Here is an 8,722-nt window from a genome sequence, read left to right as displayed (position 1 = left end):
ATGTGACTCTTTAGGTTTGGATTGGAACCTTGAACACAATCTAACACTTTGCATAATGTTGGGTCTAGAGGAAGTTAAGTACATAAGAGAACCAATCATTCCTCTATACCTAGTCTCATCTACATCTTTCTCAGTTTCTCCCTTATCTAATTTAGAATTAGGGTGCATGGGAGTTCCCATGGGTTTGGCATTTTCCATACCAAATTTCTTAACTAATTCCTTGGTATACTTTTCTTGATGAATGAAAATACCATTTTTAGTTTGTTTAATTTGTAGCCCAAGGAAAAAATTAAGTTCACCCATCATACTCATGTCAAATTCACTTGTCATGAGTTTTCCAAATTCAAAACAAAGGGATTCATTTGCTGATCCAAAAATAATGTCATCAACATATATTTGGACTAGAATAAAAGAATCATTAGAATTCTTGATAAATAGAGTTGTGTCTATGGTGCCTCTTTGAAAATTATTTTTCAAAAGAAAAGAGCTAAGTCTTTCATACCAAGCTCTAGGAGCTTGTCTTAAACCATAGAGAGCTTTAGATAATTTGAAAACATGATCAGAATGCTCTTTATTTTCAAAACCAGGTGGCTGCTCCACATACACTTCTCTATCTATCACTGATGATTGGATTTTTGATGGTTTAGAATTTCACAAATGAAATCTCGTTGCAAGTATAGTTTCTAAACCAAGCAATAATCTTTTCATACAAAAAGTTGTTTGTCACTAGTACAAACCCCTAAAATTTATAAACCGAAGTATTTAAACCTCGGGTCATTCTCCCTAGGAATTGTAATGAAGTGTTTTATTATTGGTTGTGAGTTATTTTTGGGGTTTTAATAAGAAACATGAAAGATAAATGGAAAAAAGTAAACTAACGGCTAAAAAGATCTTGGCAAGGGTTGGTGGTCAAGGATCTCTATCCTAATCACTAACCACAATATGAGAATTGGAAAGGATTAATCTCATTAAATCATCCTCTAACTAATAGTAAAGGAAAGTCAAATGAGCTATATCAATCCTAGTCCATAAGTCCTAACTCTCCACTAATTCAATTAGTGAGAACTAGAGTCAATGGATCCCAATCATCAATTACTTGGACATTAGCAACTCAAGAGTTCCTAAGTTAACTTTCCAAACCAAGAACATAAAACTCTACTCTAAAATCCAACTAAACATTTAATCAAACACTTGGAAGGCACAAAGGAAAAGCATAGTAAATCAACAACAAGAAGTAATTCTAACAACAATTAAATGTAAAGAATTAACAATAACAATTAAAGGAAACAAGATCTACATGAATTACCTCTTATTGAATTGAAAGAAAATGGAAGGAACCATAGTAGATCTACAACAAAACATAAGAACAACACAAAGGAAATTACAACAAAAGAATGGAAGAAGAATGAATGTAACTACAATGAATTGAAGAGTAGAAGTAGAAGAATGAATGAATGGAAACCTAGATCTAAGAACTAAACCTAATCTTAATCCTAATTCTAGAGAGAAGAGAGAGCTTCTCTCTCTAGAAACTACCTCTAAAATAATCCTAATGAGTGAAAATGAACTAAAGTGAGATCCTCCTCTTGCTCTTCAATCATTGGCTTTAAATAGTATTTCTGGCGCCAAAGTTGGTTGAGATTGGGCCCCCACAACCCTTGAGAGTTCGTTGGGTGCGTTTTCATTAAAAAATCATAAACCGGCACCGATGCGTACGCGCACAGCCCGCGTACGCGTCCATGGGGTGATTCGCAAGGTGCGCGCAAGCGCCAGGTGCGTGCACGCGTCCATGGGCGAGTTCAACTCTTTGGCTTTTCATGATTTCTCCACTTTGCATGCTTTCCTCTTCACTCCTTTGATCCATTCCTAGCCTTTTCAATCTGAAATCACTAACAAATACATCAAGGCATCTAGTGGAATCAAAGGTGAATAAAAATCATCAAATTAAAGGTCTAAAAGCATGTTTTCACATCTAAGCACAAATAAGGAGATAATCACAAAATCATGCTATTTCATTGAATAAATGTGGGTAAAAGGTGATAAAATTCCCTAAAATCAATACAAGATAAACTGTCAAAACGGGATTTATCAACCTCCCCACACTTAAACCAAGCATGTTGGTGCACGAAATTGTGATCAATACTTTTCACAACTCAATTAATCCCCGGTGATGAACCCAAAAACTTGGTGTTCAATACCATGGCATAAACACAACTTCGCACAACTAACCAGCAAGTGTACTGGGTCGTCCAAGTAATAAACCTTACGCGAGTAAGGGTCGATCCCACAGAGATTGTTGGTATGAAGCAAGCTATGGTCACCTTGTAAATCTTAGTCAGGCAAACTCAAATGGTTATGGATGATGAATAAAACATAAAGATTAAGATAGAGATACTTATGTAATTCATTGGTAGGAATTTCAGATAAGCGTATGAAGATGCTTGGTCCCTTTCGTCTCTCTGCTTTCCTACTGTCTTCATCCAATCCTTCTTACTCCTTTCCATGGCAAGCTGTATGCAAGGGTTTCACCGTTGTCAGTGGCTACCTCCCATCCTCTCAGTGGAAATGTTCAACGCACCCTGTCACGGCACGGATATCCAGCTGTCGGTTCTCGATCATGTCGGAATAGAATCCAGTGATTCTTTTGCGTCTGTCACTAACGCCCCACAATCGCGAGTTTGAAGCTCGTCACAGTCATTCAATCATTGAATCCTACTCAGAATACCACATACAAGGTTTAGACCTTTCGAATTCTCTTGAATGCCGCTATCAATTCTAGCTTATACCACGAAGATTCCGATTAAAGAATCCAAGAGATATCCACCCAATCTAAGGTAGAACGGAGGTGGTTGTCAGGCACACGTTCATAAGTGAGAATGATGATGAGTGTCACAGATCATCACATTCATCAAATTGAAGAACAAGTGATATCTTAGAACAAGAACAAGTGGAATTGAATAGAAGAATAATAGTAATTGCATTAATACTCGAGGTACAGCAGAGCTCCACACCTTAATCTATGGTGTGTAGAAACTCCACCGTTAAAAATACATAAGAACAAGGTCTAGGCATGGCCGAATGGCCAGCCTCCCAAAGAGGGTTCAATCATAAAAACATGATCAAAAGATGATCCTAAGATCTAAAGTGATCAAAAGATGAAAATACAATAGCAAAAGGTCCTACTTATAGAGAACTAGTAGCCTAGGGTTTACAGAGATGAGTAAATGACATAAGAATCCACTTCCGGGCCCACTTGGTGTGTGCTTGGGCTGAGCATTGAAGCATTTTCGTGTAGAGACTCTTCTTGGAGTTAAACGCCAGCTTTTGTGCCAGTTTGGGCGTTTAACTCCCATTCTTGTGCCAGTTCCGGCGTTTAACGCTGGGAATTCTGATGGTGACTTTGAACGCCGGTTTGGGCCATCAATTCTTGGGCAAAGTATGGACTATCATATATTTCTGGAAAGCCCAAGATGTCTACTTTCCAACGCCGTTGAGAGCGCGCCAATTGGGCTTCTGTATCTCCAGAAAATCTACTTCGAGTGCAGGGAGGTCAGAATCCAACAGCATCTGTAGTCCTTTTTAGTCTCTGAATCAGATTTTTGCTCAGGTCCCTCAATTTCAGCCAGAAAATACCTGAAATCACAGAAAAACACAAAAACTCATAGTAAAGTCCAAAAAAGTGATTTTTAACTAAAAAATAATAAAAATATACTAAAAACTAACTAGATCATACTAAAAACATACTAAAACCAATGCCAAAAAGCGTACAAATTATCCGCTCATCACAACACCAAACTTAAATTGTTGCTTGTCCCCAAGCAACTGAAAATCAAATAAGATAAAAAGAAGAGAATATACAATGAATTCCAAAAACATCTATGAAGATCAGTATTAATTAGATGAGCGTAGCTTTTAGCTTTTTGCCTCTGAACAGTTTTGGCATCTCACTCTATCCTTTGAAATTCAGAATGATTGGCTTCTTTAGGAACTCAGAATCCAGATAGTGTCATTGATTCTCCTAGTTAAGTATGATGATTCTTGAACACAGCTACTTATTGAGTCTTGGCCGTGGCCCAAAGCACTCTGTTTTCCAGTATTACCACCGGATACATACATGCCACAGACACATAATTGGGTGAACCTTTTCAGATTGTGACTCAGCTTTGCTAGAGTCCCCAATTAGAGGTGTCCAGGGTTCTTAAGCACACTCTTTTTGCCTTGGATCACAACTTTATTTCTTTCTTTTTTTTCTCTCTCTTTTTCTTTCTCTTTTTTTTCGAAATTTTTTTTTTTGTATTCACTGCTTTTTCTTGCTTCAAGAATCATTTTTATGATTTTTCAGATCCTCAGTAACATGTCTCCTTTTTCATCATTCTTTCAAGAGCCAACATTCATGAACCACAAATTCAAAAGACATATGCACTGTTTAAGCATACATTCAGAAAACAAAAATATTGCCACCACATCAAAATAATTAATCTGTTATAAAATTCAAAATTCATGCAATTCTTCTCTTTTTCAATTAAGGACATTTTTCATTTAAGAAAGGTGATGGATTCATAGAATATTCATAACTTTAAGGCATAGACACTAAGACACTAATGATCACAAGACACAAACATAGCTAATCATAAGCATAATTTTCGAAAAACAAAAAAATAAAGAACAAGGTAATTAAAGAACGGGTCTACCTTAGTGATGGCGGCTTGTTCTTCCTCTTGAAGATCCTATGGAGTGCTTGAGCTCCTCAATGTCTCTTCCTTGTCTTTGTTGCTCCTCTCTCATGATTCTTTGATCTTCTCTAATTTCATGGAGGAGAATGGAATATTCTTGGTGCTCCACCCTTAGTTGTCCCATGTTGGAACTCAATTCTCCTAGGGAGGTGTTTAGTTGCTCCCACTAGTTTTGTGGAGGAAAGTGTATCCCTTGAGGCATCTCAGGGATTTGATGATGAGAGGGGTCTCTTGTTTGCTCCATCCTCTTCTTAGTGATGGGCTTGTCCTCATCAATGGGGATATCTCCCTTTATGTCAACTCCAACTGAATAACAGAGGTGACAAATGAGATGAGGAAAGGCTAACCTTGCCAAGGTAGAGGACTTGTCTGCCACCTTATAAAGTTCTTGGGATATCACCCCATGAACTTCTATTTCTTCTCCAATCATGATGCTATGGATCATGATGGCCCAGTTTAGAGTAACTTCGGAACGGTTGCTAGTGGGAATGATTGAGCGTTGGATAAACTCCAACCATCCCCGAGCCACAGGCTTGAGGTCATGCCTTCTCAATTGAATCGGCTTTCCTCTTGAATCTCTCTTTCATTGGGCGCCCTCTTCACAAATGACTGTGAGGACTTGGTCCAACCTTTGATCAAAGTTGACCTTTCTAGTGTAAGGATGTTCATCTCCTTGCATCATGGGCAAGTTGAATGCCAACCTTACATTTTCCGGACTAAAATCCAAGTATTTCCCCCGAAGCATAGTAAGCCAATTCTTTGGGTCCGGGTTCACACTTTGATCATGGTTCTTGGTGATCCATGCATTGGCATAGAACTCTTGAACCATTAAGATTCCGACTTGTTAAATGGGGTTGGTAAGAACTTCCCAACCTCTCCTTCGGATCTCATGTCGGATCTCCGGATATTCACTCTTTTTTAGTTTAAAAGGGACCTCGGGGATCACTTTCTTCAAGGCCACAACTTCATAGAAGTGGTCTTGATGCACCCTTGAGATGAATCTCTCCATCTCCCATGACTCGGAGGTGGAAGCTTTTGCCTTTCCTTTCCTCTTTCTAGAGGTTTTTCCGGCCTTGGATGCCATAAATGGTTATGGAAAAACAAAAAGCAATGCTTTTACCACACCAAACTTAAAAGGTTTGCTCGTCCTCGAGCAAAAGAAGAAAGAAGAGAGTAGAAGAAGAAGAAATGAAGAAGATGGTAATGGCTTTGTGGTTCGGCCAAAGGGGGAGAAGTAGTGTTTAGGTTGTGTGAAAATGAAGGAGTGAAGATGGGTTTATATAGGGGTGGGGGGAGGGTTAGGTTTCGGTTATGGGAGGGTGGGTTTGAGTGGGAAAGTGGTTTGAATTTGAATGGTGAGGTAGGTGGGATTTGATAGGTGAAGGGTTTTTTGGGTAAGAGGTGTTGAGGTGATTGGTGAATGGGTGAAGAAGAGAGAGAGTGTGGGGTAGGTGGGGATCCTGTGGGGTCCATAGATCCTGAGGTGTCAAGGAAAAGTCATCCCTGCACCAAGTGGCGAGCAAAATTGCTCCCTGTGCTAATTCTGGCGTTAAACGCCGGGCTGGTGCCCATTTCTGGCGTTTAACACCAAGTTCTTGCCCTTTACTGGCGTTTAACGCCAGTCTGGTGCCCCTTTCTGGCGTTAAACGCCGAGAATGGTGCCAGACTGGGCGTTAAACGCCCATCTGCTAGCCTTACTGGCGTTTAAACGCCAGTATGATCTTCCTCCAGGGTGTGCTGTTTTTCTTTCTGTTTTTGCTTTTTCAATTAATTTTGTAACTTCTCATGATCATCAACCTACAGAAAACATAAAATAACAAAGGAAAATAGATAAAATATAACATTGGGTTGCCTCCCAACAAGCGCTTCTTTAATGTCAGTAGCTTGACAGAGGGCTCTCATGGAGCCTTACAGATGCTCAGAGCAATGTTGGAACCTCCCAACACCAAACTTAGAGTTTGAATGTGGGGGTTCAATACCAAACTTAGAAGTTGGTTGTGGCCTCCCAACACCAAACTTAGAGTTTGACTGTGGGGGCTCTGTTTGGCTCTGTTTTGAGAGAAGCTCTTCATGCTTCCTCTCCATGGTGACAGAGGGATATCCTTGAGCCTTAAACACCAAGGATTCTTCATTCACTTGAATGATCAATTCTCCTCTATCAACATCAATCACAACCTTTGCTGTGGCTAGGAAGGGTCTGCCAAGGATGATGGATTCATCCATGCACTTCCCAGTCTCTAGGACTATGAAATCAGCAGGGATGTAATGGTCTTCAACTTTTACCAGAACATCCTCTACAAGCCCATAAGCTTGTTTTCTTGAGTTGTCTTCCATCTCTAGTGAGATTTTTGTAGCTTGCACCTCAAAGATCCCTAGCTTCTCCATTACAGAGAGAGGCATGAGGTTTACACTTGACCCTAGGTCACACAGAGCCTTCTTAAAGGTCATGGTGCCTATGGTACAAGGTATTGAAAACTTTCCAGGATCCTGTCTCTTTTGAGGTAATTTCTGCCTAGACAAGTCTTCCAGTTCTTTGGTGAGCAAAGGGGGTTCATCCTCCCAAGTCTCATTTCCAAATAGCTTGTCATTTAGCTTCATGATTGCTCCAAGGTATTTAGCAACTTGCTCTTCAGTGACATACTCATCCTCTTCAGAGGAAGAATACTCATCAGAGCTCATGAATGGCAGAAGTAAATCCAATGGGATCTCTATGGCCTCAGAGTGAGCCTCAGATTCCCATGGTTCCTCATTGGGGAACTCATTGGAGGTCAGTGGACGTCCATGGAGGTCTTCCTCAGTGGCATTCACTGCCTCTCCCTCCTCTCCAAATTCGGCCATGTTGATGGCCTTGCACTCTCCTTTTGGATTTTCTTCTGTATTGCTTGGAAGAGTACTAGGAGGGAGTTCAGTAATTTTCTTACTCAGCTGATCCACTTGTGCCTCCAAATTTCTAATGGAGGACCTTGTTTCAGTCATGAAACTTTGAGTGGTTTTGATTAGATCAGAGACCATGGTTGCTAAGTCAGAGTGGTTCTGCTTAGAACTCTCTGTCTGTTGCTGAGAATATGATGGAAAAGGCTTGCCATTGCTAAACCTGTTTCTTCCACCATTATTATTGTTGAAACCTTGTTGAGGTCTCTGTTGATCCTTCCATGAGAGATTTGGATGATTTCTCCATGAAGGATTATAGGTGTTTCCATAGGGTTCTCCCATGTAATTCACCTCTTCCATTGAAGGGTTCTCAGGATCATAAGCTTCTTCTTCAGATGAAGCCTCCTTAGTACTACCTGATGTATTTTGCATTCCAGACAGACTTTGAGAAATCATATTGACTTGCTGAGTCAATATTTTGTTCTGAGCCAATATGGCATTCAGAGTGTCAATCTCAAGAACTCCTTTCTTCTGATTTGTCCCATTGTTCACAGGATTCCTTTCAGAAGTGTACATGAATTGGTTATTTGCAACCATTTCAATTAGTTCTTGAGCTTCTGTAGGCGTCTTCTTCAGATGAAGAGATCCTCCAGCAGAGCTATCCAAAGACATCTTGGATAGTTCAGAGAGACCATCATAGAAAATACCTATGATGCTCCATTCAGAAAGCATATCAGAGGGACACTTTCTGATTAATTGTTTGTATCTTTCCCAAGCTTCATAGAGGGATTCTCCTTCCTTCTGTCTGAAGGTTTGGACTTTCACTCTAAGCTTACTCAATTTTTGAGGTGGAAAGAACTTTGCCAAGAAGGCATTGACTAGCTTTTCCCAAGAGTTCAGGCTTTCTTTAGGTTGTGAGTCCAACCATATTCTAGCTCTGTCTCTTACAGCAAAAGGGAATAGCATAAGTCTGTAGACCTCAGGGTCAACCCCATTAGTCTTGACAGTGTCACAGATTTGCAAGAATTCAGCTAAAAACTGATGAGGATCCTCCAATGGAAGTCCATGGAACTTGCAATTCTGTTGCATTAGAGAAACTAATTGAGGCTTAAGCTCAA

At 39.9% G+C, this 8,722-nt stretch overlaps 1 non-coding gene across 1 annotated transcript; it reads left to right on the top strand.

Moving 5' to 3' along the window:
- Positions 1-8,330: 8,330 nt before the first annotated feature.
- Positions 8,331-8,438, top strand: LOC112765012 (small nucleolar RNA R71). Its single transcript, XR_003183437.1, has one exon. It is a non-coding gene; the product is annotated as a small nucleolar RNA R71 (small nucleolar RNA).
- Positions 8,439-8,722: the final 284 nt, after the last annotated feature.

This window comes from Arachis hypogaea, chromosome 2, assembly GCF_003086295.3.
Source record: "Arachis hypogaea cultivar Tifrunner chromosome 2, arahy.Tifrunner.gnm2.J5K5, whole genome shotgun sequence".
Lineage (NCBI taxonomy): Eukaryota > Viridiplantae > Streptophyta > Magnoliopsida > Fabales > Fabaceae > Arachis > Arachis hypogaea.
This window is presented reverse-complemented; position numbering and strand designations above follow the sequence as displayed.